We start from the raw sequence: 13548 nt of genomic DNA, 5'->3' as shown, positions 1-13548 counted from the left end.
TTTATTCAGTGGCACATTCACAGCAGGGATGGGGGTGGACACAAGGTGGGACCTGACCTATCCTGGAGCCCTGTGGGCACCACACACCATGCACTATGGATGGGAGGGGACACAGGGGAAACTTGGTGGCCCCAGCAGAAGCCTGTGTACCAGGGAGAAGGCAGTGAGTACCTGGGTTCCCAATAGCCCAGGCCCATGATGTCAGGGGCTAATACTGGGCAGAGACTGAGGAGTGGGAGGGGTTGGGGCACAAAGTCTCTGCTTCAGAGGAGCCAAGTGACCAAGCCCTCACCCAGGACACCAGCCCATAGGGCATCTGGAGGACACTGGACACAGAGTAGTACCACTCTCCCTTTTCCCTCTGGTGAGGAAGAGAAGGATTTTGGTTTGGGCCAAGCAGCTACCCTGTCCTGCCCCATCCCGTCCTCTGCCAATTAGAAAGGCTTTGATGCCTGCTTGAAGATGAAACCTTGGTAAGCCAATGTCTTCACGATGTTGGCAATGTTCTTGCCGTCATCAGTGCCGCTGTGGGGCCGACCTACGTGTTGCAGGCTGAGACCCTTGTTCATGTCTAGTTGTCCATTTTGGGGCCAGCAGCCCAGGGCGAAGCTGTAAGCCTTTTTCAGATTACTCCACTGCTTGAAGTAATCCGCCATGGGCAGGCCTAAATAATGGCGCTGGCCTGGGAGCATGGCTTTCAAGTCCCAGTCTCTGCAGGTGACTTGATGTTGAGATCTAAGAGGCCTTCCTTTGCCATCCACTCAACCTCTCCAGCACTTGCTGCATCCTTGGCTGGCCATCCACCACAGCCTGAATGATCCCTGTGAGCTCTGTACAGAACGGGTAAGCTGTGGCTGGACTACAGGCTGGACACCTGTGAAAGGTACACTCGATTTCCATGGTGCGGCCATTTAAATTCAGGATGGGGAACTCAATGATTTCCTCGGCACACTCTGACCCTGACCAAGCGTAAGTATTTCTAATCTATAATCTAAAGTGAGGAGGGATGGTGAAAGTTTGCCTAGTGTCCATTGCCTTTGAGAAGGTGGGCCTCTGGACGGCAGTGTCCCTGCACTGGGGTGCCAACTTCCAGTGTCCACTGGGGAACCACCTTGCTATCACTGTTAATCCCCCAGGCTGGGAGAACCTGGCCTCCACATCCAGCCTACTCTATCTTCTGATCTATGGTAGTTCAGCTGTGGTCATGACACATCAATCAAGTGGTGCCCCCCCCCAAGCTTGGGTATGGAGGACTTTTTACAGCCAGCTGCCCAGAGGTTCCCTGGAGTGGTCAGTGACCATCTTTGCCACCATATGGACAAACTACCTTGGAATTCAGTCAGTGGAAATCAACTAGGTCTGTCTGTATACTGCGAACACATATACCTGCCTGGTCTTAAATCACTAGTCTTGGGAATCGGTAGGGTGTGTGTGTGTGTGTGTGTGTGTGTGTGTGTGTGTGTGTATTTATGTGTGCACATGTGCATGAGACCAGAGGTTGTCAAGAAGCCCCCATCCTGTTTATTGAGACAGTGCCCCTCTCTCTCTCTGGCCCAGAACTCACCCAGTAGCCTAAGCTGACTGCAGTAAGTACCAAGCATCTACCTGCCTTCACCCTCTCAGGCATCTGGGGGTTATAAGAGTATGCATTGCTGTGTTCAACTTTCTGGATGCAAACTCATGTCCCCATGTTTGCAAGGGAAGTACTTTCCCAACTGAGCTGTTTCTAGCGCTGCTTTATTTGTATGAGATCTCTCTCTCTTACAGCTGCAGGAACTCTGGTTGGTGCATCTGCCTCTCCTGTCCCAACCTTGGTTTGAAGAACGATCAATGATGCTGGACCAAGGCTCTGAACTCTTCGAGGAGAGTGCATAGCACTTTTTGGACTCTCTTTCAGTAACAGTGGAGCTGAGTGACCCAGGACACCACGTGGTATCCAGGGACAGGCGGGCACCATGGTGGCACAGTGGACCATGCCCTCTCTCCTCAAGTGGGAGCACATAGGGATTGTTCCTGGATGTAGTCATTCCTCAGGTACAGGTGTGCACACTAAGGATTTCAATGTTAAGTCTTACAGTCTATAATAGTGTGGAAATAAGCACATATACTTTTTCTGCTTCTCCTTAATCTACGACCAAAGCTGCCTCTCAGAACTGGTGGCAATGAACTTCATGTTTATTGAGCCAACTTCAAATATTTGAAGATATCATTGGCAGTGCTTATCACCTGCTCCGGGCATTCGTGAGTCCACATTCCTGAGGAACATTTAGTAAGCTTTCTCCACAGGTAGCAATAAAATAATGGGGCGAGTGTTTGGAGAAGTCCTGGCTGCAGTCACTTCCCGTTACAGCTTTCTTGGCAGTGCAGTCTTCGAGGTCAGCTGAAAAAGAATCCTGGTAAGAGGACCCCCGAGCCAGACTGTGGTGAGGAGGTGGCCTCGGGGAGCCTGGCTGGAGAGGGAGGAGTGAGGAGGGTCTGGAGAGAGTCCAGCTAAGGTTCAGATCCCTCATCATCAGAGGCAAGGTGTGGTGCCATCTTGTTTACTTTCACAGCTGGAGGGGTTCTCATACTTAGAGAGTGTTGAAATAGGAGCAGCGGGGCTGCGTCCCCGGCACCCGGCCGTCCACAATGCTAGCTCTAGCTTATTCCCTGAAATAATTACATGGAAACTGTATTCTTTTAAACACTGCTTGGCCCATTATATCTAGCCTTTTCTCGGCTAACTCTCGCACCTGGACTAGCCCATTTCTAATAATCTGTTTAGCCCACGAGCTGGCTTACCAGGAATGATCTTAACCTGTGTCTGCCTGGAGTGGGAGAATCATGGCAACTCACTCACTCAGCTTCTTTCTCCCAGCATTTTGTTCTGTTTACTCTGCCTATCTATGTTTTAACCTATGAGGCCAAGCAGTTTCTTTATTACTTAACCAATGACCTTCCTCCATCAAGAGAGTGTTGAGTAAGTGTGAGAAAAGTGTCAGGAGAGATGCTCCAGGAAGATAACACATGTATGCCTATCCCTTCACACACACCACATACACAACCATATATATATACACAAACCAAAACACACATATACACACCCTAACTATACACCACATATATATGCATACACAAATCACATACACACATATACACACCCTAACCATAACTATACACCACATACACAATCAGATATATATGCATAAACAAATCACATACACACATATACACACCCTAACTAAAATGCACACAGTCAGCACATAAATGCACAATGCATACGACTATGTACATGCACACACATACACCACCTCTGTATGCACATATATCCCACATACATAAATATACATGAACATCCCATATATACATAATCAGATATATACATATATGTATACCCACATCACACCTACATATGCATGTACCACACATACATATCCCCCATTCATACACACGCACACACCACATATATACACGTTGGGCACCATTTTGTAGTAATAGGAGCAGCGGGGCTGCATCCCCAGCACCCCGGCCACCTCGCTAGCTTATGCCCCAAAATAACAACACACAAATTATATTCTTTTAAACCCTGCTTGGCCCATTAACTCTAGCCCTTACAGGCTAATTCTCATATCCCAATCAACCCATCTCTAATAATCTGTATAACATCAATCTTACCAGGAAGATTCTAGCCTACGTCCATCCAGGGCTGGAGCTTGATCGCATCTGCCTCAGAGAGCAGAGCTATCGCATCTGCCTGGGAGAGGGGAGCATGGCATCTCTGAGCTCACTTCCTCTTCCTCCCAGCATTCTGTTCTGTTTACTCCACCCACCTATGTTCTAACCTATCAGGGCAAGCAGTTTCTTTATTTAATTAACCAATGACCTTCCTCCATCATTTCCCCTTTTTCTGTTTAAACAAAAAAAAGGAAGGTTTTAACTTTAACATAGCAAAATTACATATAACAAAACAGTTATCAAGTAAAAATTACAATATTTATATCTATTTTATCTTTATCATAACTAAGGAAAACTATAACTATAACTAACTATTCTTCAACTCCATCAAAGACTCCAGAAAGATACAATATTACCTAAGCAAACAAGAAATAAGCAACTTTCAAACTCTAGAAATGACAGAGACATCTCGCTGCCTGGACAGTCACCCAAAGTTCCTCTGTACTATTGGGGCATCCATCTTCAGCCTACATTACACACACACACACACACACAAGCAATACAGGGGTATGTGGAATGTTAGAGCACGTGGTGTGGTGAGATGTGTATATAGTCCAGGATGAATTGACAGCCAAGGGAAGTATGGGGTGGTTAGAATTAGATTATGCAGAGGAACCAGGAATACCCCAGGTCTTCCCAGTGGCATGGCCTGGAGTAGACTTTGATACCTGAATGCCCCATTTTCCTCTGTGAACCAACATGGTCGCCAACATAGGTTCTACAGGTACCTGAGAAGGATGAAGCCAGGACACACTGCTGCCTCTTGGGGGGGGGGCGTCTTAAAGCACCATACCTCTCTCCAAGGCACAGAGGCCCTGGTAGCCCAAGGAAAAGATGGATGCAAGTTTCTGCCTGGATTTAATGGAAAAGAAAAAAAAGACCATGTCTCAACAGGGCTTCTATTACTGTGATAAAACACCAAAAGCAACTTGTGGGGACAGAGTTTATATCATCTTATAGTTTACGGTTTATCTCTGGAGGAGGTTGAGGAAGAAACTCAGGGCAGAACCTGGAGACAGGAACTGAAGCACAGGCCATGAAGGAACATTGCATACTGGTTTGTTCCTGATGATTTTCTCAGCCCTTTGCCTTACATAATCCAGGACCATCAGCCCAGGGATAGCATTGCCCACAGGGAGCAGATAAGTCACTAATAAAGGTGAATGCCTCACAGACTAGCCTACGGGGCAATCTGATGGAGGCATTTCCTCAATGGAGATTCCCTCTTCCTAGAAGGCTAGGTTTGTGTTGAGTTGACAAACAACCAGTACAGACCCCAAGACTGCGGACTTACTACTTGGTCAGGTCCATCTTTAAAAAATTCAGCCCAATCATGGATTCAGCACAACAGTGTTCACACACAAGCTTCTGTGCATCCTTCATAGTTCACCGTGCTGACAGGATCCATTGATAGCATGCACTGAATGCTCCATGCTGAAACCTGGGAGCATGTATGTGTCATAGATTCATAGTGCCAAGAGTGATGTACAGGTGTTGTTTCTGACCACACCTCGTCCTAAAGGATACCACCCGAGAGTGATGAATAGACATTATCCCTGACCACACCTCATCTTAAAGAATACCCACCATGGCTGCAGGGTGCCTTGTCCCGTCTTTGTTTCAGATGGGGTTTCTGGCTCAGTCGTGGTGTCTGCTCTGGAATCTATCAGCTCTATTGAGTATCTCTGCCCTCTTCTTCTCAGGCTTGGACAATGGATCCTTCGCCTGCACCTGACTGATGCTCCCCGCCCATGAGTGCCTTGAGTTGTGAGCTGCATCTTTCCACTGAGCCCTAGAGCTAAGAGGAGCTGTACAAAGCAAGTTGTGGGGCACAGAGCTGGTACATCAAACCCTAAGTCCCTTGGGTCATTCAAATAATAGATGCTAATAACTATCTAACAAACGGGTTAGAGCAGTAACACCAGCCTGGAAACTGTTGCCAAATTTACAGGCAGTCATTAAACGTGGTCTGCTTGCTGTTTAGAATCAACCAATAGCTTCTCCTTGCCTGAGCAGGGTGTTACAGCCAAACGAGTCTGAACAAGAGCGGTCTTCTTAAGACTATGCAAAGAGAACTATCTGTACTGGGGAAAGAATCTCCTAATTCTCATGTATGCATAGGTGTGAAAAGTCATGGGACTAAGACACGCAACAGTGAAGGAAATGGGGGGGGGAAGAAAAAATGAAGAAAAGAAGAAAACAAGGAAGGATGGGTGGAAGGGAGGAAGGAAGAAAAAGAAAAAAAGAAAAAAGAAGAGAGAAAGGAAGAAAACAAGGAAGGGAGGGAGAGAGAGAGGGAGGGAGAGGGAGAGGGAGGGAGGAGAAAAAAGGAGGGAGGGAGAGAGGTAGGGAGAGGGAGAGATGGAAGGAGGGAGGGAGAGGGAGAGAGAGAGGGAGAGAGGGAGGGAGGAGAAAAAAGGAAGGGAAGGAGGGAGGGAGAGAGGGGGGAGGGAGGCAGGGAGGGAGGCAGGGAGGGAGGTTTCACAGTCCTCATGTGGCTCTTTATTCTTGGTCTACTGGATCAGTGCTCCCTGCCCCAAAGGATCAGAGGTGGGAGAACAGAAAAGAAGAATCTGCACTACACGATTTCTCAAGTTGCCTTAGTGGCCTCAGCTGTTTGCATTACTGCTGGTAAGCTATGCCCACACTGCCTGTGACTGTATTAGACCCCTGGGTCCTGTGTCCCACGGTCTAGTGTGTCCCCAGGTGTGTCCCTGACTTGCAGCCGACTTAGGTCACCCCATTGACCTGGAACATGGGTTCTTGGTCTACTACAGGTCTCTGGGGGCAGAGTCCGGGGTATGGATCTGCCTTGGGCTTTCACAGCACCCAGGGAGTTTCCTGCCTGCTCATGTCTGAGCTCATGAGATATAATAATACCCTTTACATTGTTTCCCAAAGATCCCGGATTTCTCAGCTAACAAAGCTAAAGCTAGTTTAAATGACCTTAGGATTATAGAGGCCAGGATATTTTCATACAAAGGAAGTGTACTGTGATCTATGGGCCACAAGGACTCCCTCTGGTGTGATGCTGGACAGTCCAGAGAGGCAGGGGTTGGGTACAGAGTAGACCAAACTCTAGGTCTCTCATTCAGACACAGGCATGGCTGTCTCTAGATGCCAGACCTGGACAGGATCAGCTAAGCCCTTTGTACCCCGCTTTCTTTCTCATAGAATGACAATCTATGCACACAAGCATAGAGGACGGCGACCACAGCTGATTGGGTTTAGCGTTTAGACTCTAACCTGTCAAGATAAAGTATGGACAGCTGCTTCCCGTATCTCTGGAGTCCATTTCTCTTTTCTTCTTTCCTCTTCGGTAGCCACACATCAAAGCAGACAAACCAAAAAATGTCAAATATGTGTATGAAATAACACACAATAAAACACACACACAAACACCACTGTCCTTTCTGTCTCCATTAGGATGCCAGTGTGTTTAAGGAAGAGACACTTAGTCTATTGGAAGCCACTTTTCTCACCCAGGAATCTGGGGACTTGTGGTCGCTGGTGTTGAGGAGGACTCTGGTGGAGCGTCCTTCTCTTCCCTTTAGGTTTCCATGTTAGACCTGGGCTCACTTTCCTGTAGGCCTCCCTGGCAGAACTGGGCCTCTCTCACTTGGAAAGTCTGAGACTGACATAGTAACTGACACGTCCACCATGACTGTTGGTGCTGTTACTGGGCTGAGAACAAGCCACAGAGGAGATGGTTCTCTTAGGATCTACCCGCTGAGACGGGTGACATTGCACCTCCATGAAGATCGGTGCTGTCTGGGCAAACAGGAAGATGTGGTCCTCAAGTGGCAGTGTGCCCTGTATTCTCCCCAGGCCAGGGTTTGCCTCCAGAGGGACCCTGCTACTTTTCTTTCGCATGTGTGCACTTGTGTGTTATGCATACATGTTTATACGCATGTTTGCATGCTTATGAGTACATGTGTGTTCGGAGGTATAGGAGTATGGGGAGGTCTAAAGTTGACACTAGCACTATGCCTCAATTGTTCCCCACTTCTGAAAGCCAAGTCTCTTAATTAAGCCGAGAGCTCATCAATCATTTGGTCTAGTTACCCAGCTAGCTCTGGGGAGCTCCCACCTCTGTCTCTGGAAGGCTGGGATTATAGGAGGCCGTCATGCCTTTATGTGGGTTCTGGGGACCCAGACTTTGGCCTTCATACTTGCGCAGCAAGTGATTTATTTACTGTGCCACCACCCCAGTTCCTGTGCCACCACCCCGGTTCCTTTCTCTCATCCTGACTGTGCACCCATCCATCCCCTGTAGCATGGCGCTGTCTGACACTGAGAGCAGACTGTGCATGCTCATTCTTGGAGGGAAACGCCCCATGATGCCTGGCAGGAAAGCAATCATTTTCCCTGGAAGCAGGGGTCCATTGGGGACAGCTTCCAGCACTGTTGTCCACAGAGGCAGCTTCTCTTAGGATGCCTTCCTCCCTCTCTCTCTCTCTCTCTCTCTGACCTTTTACCCCAGACTTCTTACATGGGAGTGAAAGCTGTAATTAATGCTGATACTAAGACAAGGACCATGGGATGTCACTGGGAGGAATACATGGGGCACAGGCCAGTGCGAATGGCACATAGTCTAGGTCAAGGGATCAGGCTTCCTCCAGCCACAGGGCCACAGGAAGTGGACACTGCAGTTCGAAGAAGCTGAGGCCCATGCAATGAGATCTTGGAACTTGATTCTGCTGTGTCTGCCAACCATCCCCTAGAACAGAGCCAGCCAGTAACTCAGGGACTATGGCACCTACTTGGGCATCCTGGAAGACCCCATGTGAGGAGCCCAATGTCATGCAGCAGGCACCTGGGATGTAGAGCCTTCTGGATGCTGCATGAGAACATAGCTCAGGTGAATTGCACACATGTGTCTGCTGGCATCTCAGCAGTCTCTAAGTGGTGATTAAGGTGTAATCGGGTTGGTGGCGACCTGACCTCTTGAAGCAGCTTCTCTCTGATCATTACTGAAGTATGCCATGATGGTAACTCAAATCTTATAGGGCTCATGGCTTCTTGTAATATGAGGTAACTCTACTTCACACATTTGCATGATGGGCAAAGGGCTAGACAGATGGGTGGAATGGGTAGACCATATGGCTAAGAATGGTAGAAAGAATACACAAATATACAAATAGATCAATAGATTATACAGATGACAGCTAATAGAAGGTAGATGGCTAGCTAGCTACTATATAATAGATAATATATTGTAGTTTACATGTAGGTATACATATATGTATACATGTAGGTAAATTGATGATAGACAGACAGATGTAATAGACAATAAATAGATGACACAGGAGAATACTAGCCAGTTATGAGAGCTGCAGATAGATGTAAGGAACAGGAATAGCTGGGAGCAATGTTCAAACATCAATACTGTGGCTCCCACTGCCCCTCCCTATGTGTGTAAACTCACATTGCCTTCTTCAATGCTGTCAGTCTGGAAGAGCTTGAAACTGCCGAACCCTGGTTGAGAAGGGAGCAGGGTGTTACCTTTGCCCTCATGGATTTTGTATGGCTGATACTTCCATGACAGGGAGGCAGAGTATGTGGGAAGATCCATGGGGTGTCCAGGGCAGGCAGTGTAGCCAATCAGTGATCTCTGGCTCCATAAAGAGACATCATCTAAAACTATAGGGAGTCATAATAGAGAGAGATATCCAACACCAGACTCTGGTCTCCATACTCACTGGCACACACACACCACACATTCATATGTGCACTTACACATATACACTCAGAGATACAGAGCAGCGAGTCAGGAAGTCCCATCTCCTCAGAAAGGGCCCAATAAGGCCAGACCCTGTCTGTTCTCATCACCATGGTCTGTCATAAGCCTTCTCAAACCTCAGATGACTTCCAGCTAGGAGCAGCATAGAGCTGACAGCCCTTCTCATTATGGCAGAGAAAAGGCTTCTAATGGCTTTGATACCTTTCAGCTTCCTTGCTTCCCAAGCCAAGTCCTGTGGCAGCCTGCTGGGCCATGGGCCACCAGCCTCCAGCATTAGTTTCTCTCCACCCCTCTATCAAACAAAGCACATTCTTGTATGGTCCATTCGCTGGCCCTGATGCCAGAGCCAGTAATGGGGAAAAAAGTGCTGGAGATGTATGTTTGGGTAGAAGTGCCACTCCAGCCCCTGGCATCCATACATCCAAAGAGTCTGGAATGTTCTGGTGGAAGTTCCACTCGAAACCCTTCCCCTGGGAGTTGCTTCTGTCCAGAGTTCTCCCCCCTCCCCCAGAAAGACCGTCAAACGAACACCCCTCCCTAGAGATGCTCAAGACCACTCTCACAGGGTATCTAAACTGCCCTCCCAGAAAACAAACATGTGGTTTTCCAGTCTTTCTTTCCCGTCTCCTCTCTGGGGGGAGCATTTGTATCCATTAAACCTGGGCTTTTTCTAATTCAGTTTGATTTGGTCTGATTTGAATTATTGTGTCAGCAGAGAGGCTTATTGGGGTGCAGAAACTCTTCAATGTGAGCAAAGCTGCCCCTGCCAACCACCAATGTGTGGGGGCCTAGGACTGATCCATAAAGCACTATGAAGAGAATTTAGCCATGAAGGGAATTGAGGCTCACGGGTTTGAACAATGAGATCATGACACACAGGAACCTCACTGTTTCCTGGGACAAAGAGTGTTTGAAAGAAAGACAGGGAGAGGGAAGTAGTCCCATTTCCTATTCCTTTTGAACATCTGGAACTATAAAGAGTGTTAATTCTTAAGTGGCCACTAGTAATGATGGAAGACCCCAGTTATCCATTTAGTGGGTGATTATGAAGTCGCAGGCTGTGTGAAGTCAATTTTTATAGCTTGCTCCCGACCCCCTGAAACGCCGCACTCTGAGTAAGGCTTTTCATTCACTGTGTTTCAATAAGGAAACTAAGTGGGAAGGGCTCCACACTCTCTCCATCAGCAGACTTTCCCTTTGAGGGTCTTTTCATAATATAATAATTCTGCATTCAAGCTGGGAACGCTACACACTCACTCTGGAGTGCTGTGGCAATAGGCTGGGTTTGCACTGCTGGGCACGATCAGCTAATGGGCACTTTCTGGCTAAGTGTGTTGTCCCCCCGGGAGAGAAATAACTTCATCCCAGCACATGTCTAGTCTCCAAGTTTTCTGATCAGTGCTGCTGTTGGGCTCACAAGAGTCATTTGTAGACTTTCCGAGCAGGATACCAGCAACTCCCCTGTCCCCAGGTAAGAGGGGGCGGGGGAAATGCTAAAGGCAAAAAGCTGTGTCTCCTGGGGGTGGGAAGAGGCTGTTCTGTGATGGAGTCTGTGTTTATCTCACAAGTGCCATCTGCCGTGATGCATCCTGCTTGCTTGTGTGAACATTCCCCAGGTCAGAGCTGTGGGGATGGTGGCCCGGAAGGGGATGCATATGGAGGACCTTTACTCAGAGTTCTGAGCCGTGGCCCAGAGGTAGCAAGGCCACTCCAACAGGTAAAGGTACTTGCTGCGCCAGCCTGCTGTGGGGGCCTGATTCTCCAGAACCCACGGAAGAAGGAGAAGGAGAGAAGCAATTCTTGACTGCCTCACAAAGAGGAGCTGAGGCAAAGCTGTGACTCAAGGAGCCTTCAGCTCAAGCTGCTCCTTCCAAACACTGTATCACTCACAACTATTAGGCCCAAATCCGTCAAGTCCCCCAAAGGCCAACAAGGAGACAGAGTACCGTATGTAAAATAAATCAGTCTCTAAGCATGGCCAAAGTATTGGAATAAACAGAGAGCCCTGAGCTCAGTTAGAGTAGGGTTTTTATAGTAGTAAAGGTGGGGGTGAGGGGTATCTGAGGTTCAGGACCCCCGATTGGTTAGTCTAGGGGTGTCCTGGTGAGTGTGTGCTGGCAGGTGGTCCTATCTATAGTGGTTGGAATGTTAGGCATTTCCTTTGGATGGTCTGTTCTTGGGTGGTGCTCGGATAATCTCAGTTTGTGGTTCTTCCTGCAGCCAGGTATTGCTTCAGGGTAAACTACTGAGACTCAGGCCTCAAATTTATCGATGGCAGGTGATAATGGTTGGAAGTAAAGAACTTCCTTTGGGTGATCTGTTCACATTAGCTTATCATGGCTGGCTCCTACAACAACATTCCTGACAGAGGGGCCTAGGAGACTGCTCTGTGGTGAAGAGCATTGGCTGCTCACACAGGGATCCTGCTTTGAAGACGTGGAGTCTTTAAGAGGTAGATAAAGGCCAGAATAGGAAGATCACTGGGGTCAGACCTTAGGAGATCGTACCCACCCCATCCCCCAGTCCAGCCCTGCTCCTTGCTTTCCGTTATTTTGGGACAGCAAGGCCAGGAGTGAAGCAGACATGGCTCCTCTGTCAAGCCACCAGATGTCAGCTGGGAGTGAACCCTCCATCCAGAAGACATGGCAGCATCCAGAGATATTTTTGGTTGTCTTGAGTGGAAAGAGAAACTGTTCCTGGGACCCACTTGGTGAAGCCGGGGATGCTTCTAAAAAGTATCTCAATGTTCAGAAGTTCCTCCATAGCAAAGAAATACCTGCCTTCCAAATGCTAATCATTCAAGGGCTAAAGAACCCTGCTCTAAGTTTCTAAACAATGGGAAATTGAAAGCAACAAATCTCAGCCCACAGTCAATTTTACTTCATGTTATTTTTAACAATGGGAAAACATTATCGCATAGGCCCTCTGATTTGATTTATAGCTACAATGATTCATCTTGATTATCACCTTGATTGGATGGAGAGACGCCCCTGGATGCATCTCCCGAGACTTCTAGGTCACAAGGACTCTAACCTCATCAATATATTAATTCACGGATGGATTTAATTGAGAAGAGGTGCTGTGGAAGGTAGGAGTGGGTGTGGGCTGGTAGGGGTGTGTCTGTCTGTCTGTCTGTCTGTCTGTCTGTATTTCCCACTCCTTGTCGTGTCTGTCTTTCATGAAGCCAGCAGCTTGGCTCTGCCATCTTCCAATGGGACATTCACTTTACTAAGACCCAAACACAAGAGCCAGCTAACTGTAGACTGAGCCTTCTGCCCCTGAGCCAAACTCAATCTTCCCTCCATCAAACTTTCTCTCACGAGTTTGTCCAGGAGAAGAAAAGTCTGGCTACTGCATCAGCTTATAATGTTAGTATAAAAATGCCAATTCACTTTAAGAGATTGAGAATTTATTTTTCCTCTGAACTAAATATGGGGAATCACGGTCTGGGAACACAGATTCAAGTCACTCTAAATGATTTGTAGCATCATGGGAAAGGATTCATGAGACAGTTGTAGCCTCAGAAAACACAGCCATGAGACAATATGCTCGTCCTGCTGGAGTCATCTGGTAGGCTATGGCGAGGCCGGGAAGTAGAGAGGATTTGGATTCTGTCTGTATCATATTCTTTGCTTTCCAGTTGATGGAGACTTGGTGTATATCAGATTTCGAGATGTATCCCGAGAGTTCTGTCTAAGGGTCGAGAGGATGCTAGATAAGTTGCAGCAGTGGACAGAAAATAGTTATTAAGAGTGGCAAAAGGACATCCAAGGCCATGTTTTCTCTTCACCTCTCTAGATTTATGTTCTACTCAGCCAGAGTCCAGAAGGCTGGAGGATCCACAGTGAAGATGTTGCTTCTTCAGATAATTTTGGTTCCCAATAGGAAATGCAAGACAGGAGACAGGAGAAGGTAAACTGCATGATCCAAATGCCAAAGGCTCTACGATATGTGACTTTGCCAGACATAGCTAGAAAATCAGACAGTGGCTTACAACAACACATATGTTAACTGCAATGCATAGACGTTATTTAAAAATAATAGATGACTGATTCTGGAAATGAGCAACACTGGATGTTCTTCAGTGCTTT

General features: G+C 47.5%; 1 pseudogene; it reads right to left on the bottom strand.

Annotated features, from left to right (window-relative positions):
* Positions 1-434: 434 nt before the first annotated feature.
* Positions 435-13548, bottom strand: part of LOC106144222 — a 49493-nt pseudogene continuing 36379 nt past the window's right edge.

This window comes from Microtus ochrogaster, linkage group LG8 (assembly GCF_000317375.1).
Source record: "Microtus ochrogaster isolate Prairie Vole_2 linkage group LG8, MicOch1.0, whole genome shotgun sequence".
Classification (NCBI taxonomy): Eukaryota; Metazoa; Chordata; class Mammalia; order Rodentia; family Cricetidae; genus Microtus; species Microtus ochrogaster.
This window is presented reverse-complemented; position numbering and strand designations above follow the sequence as displayed.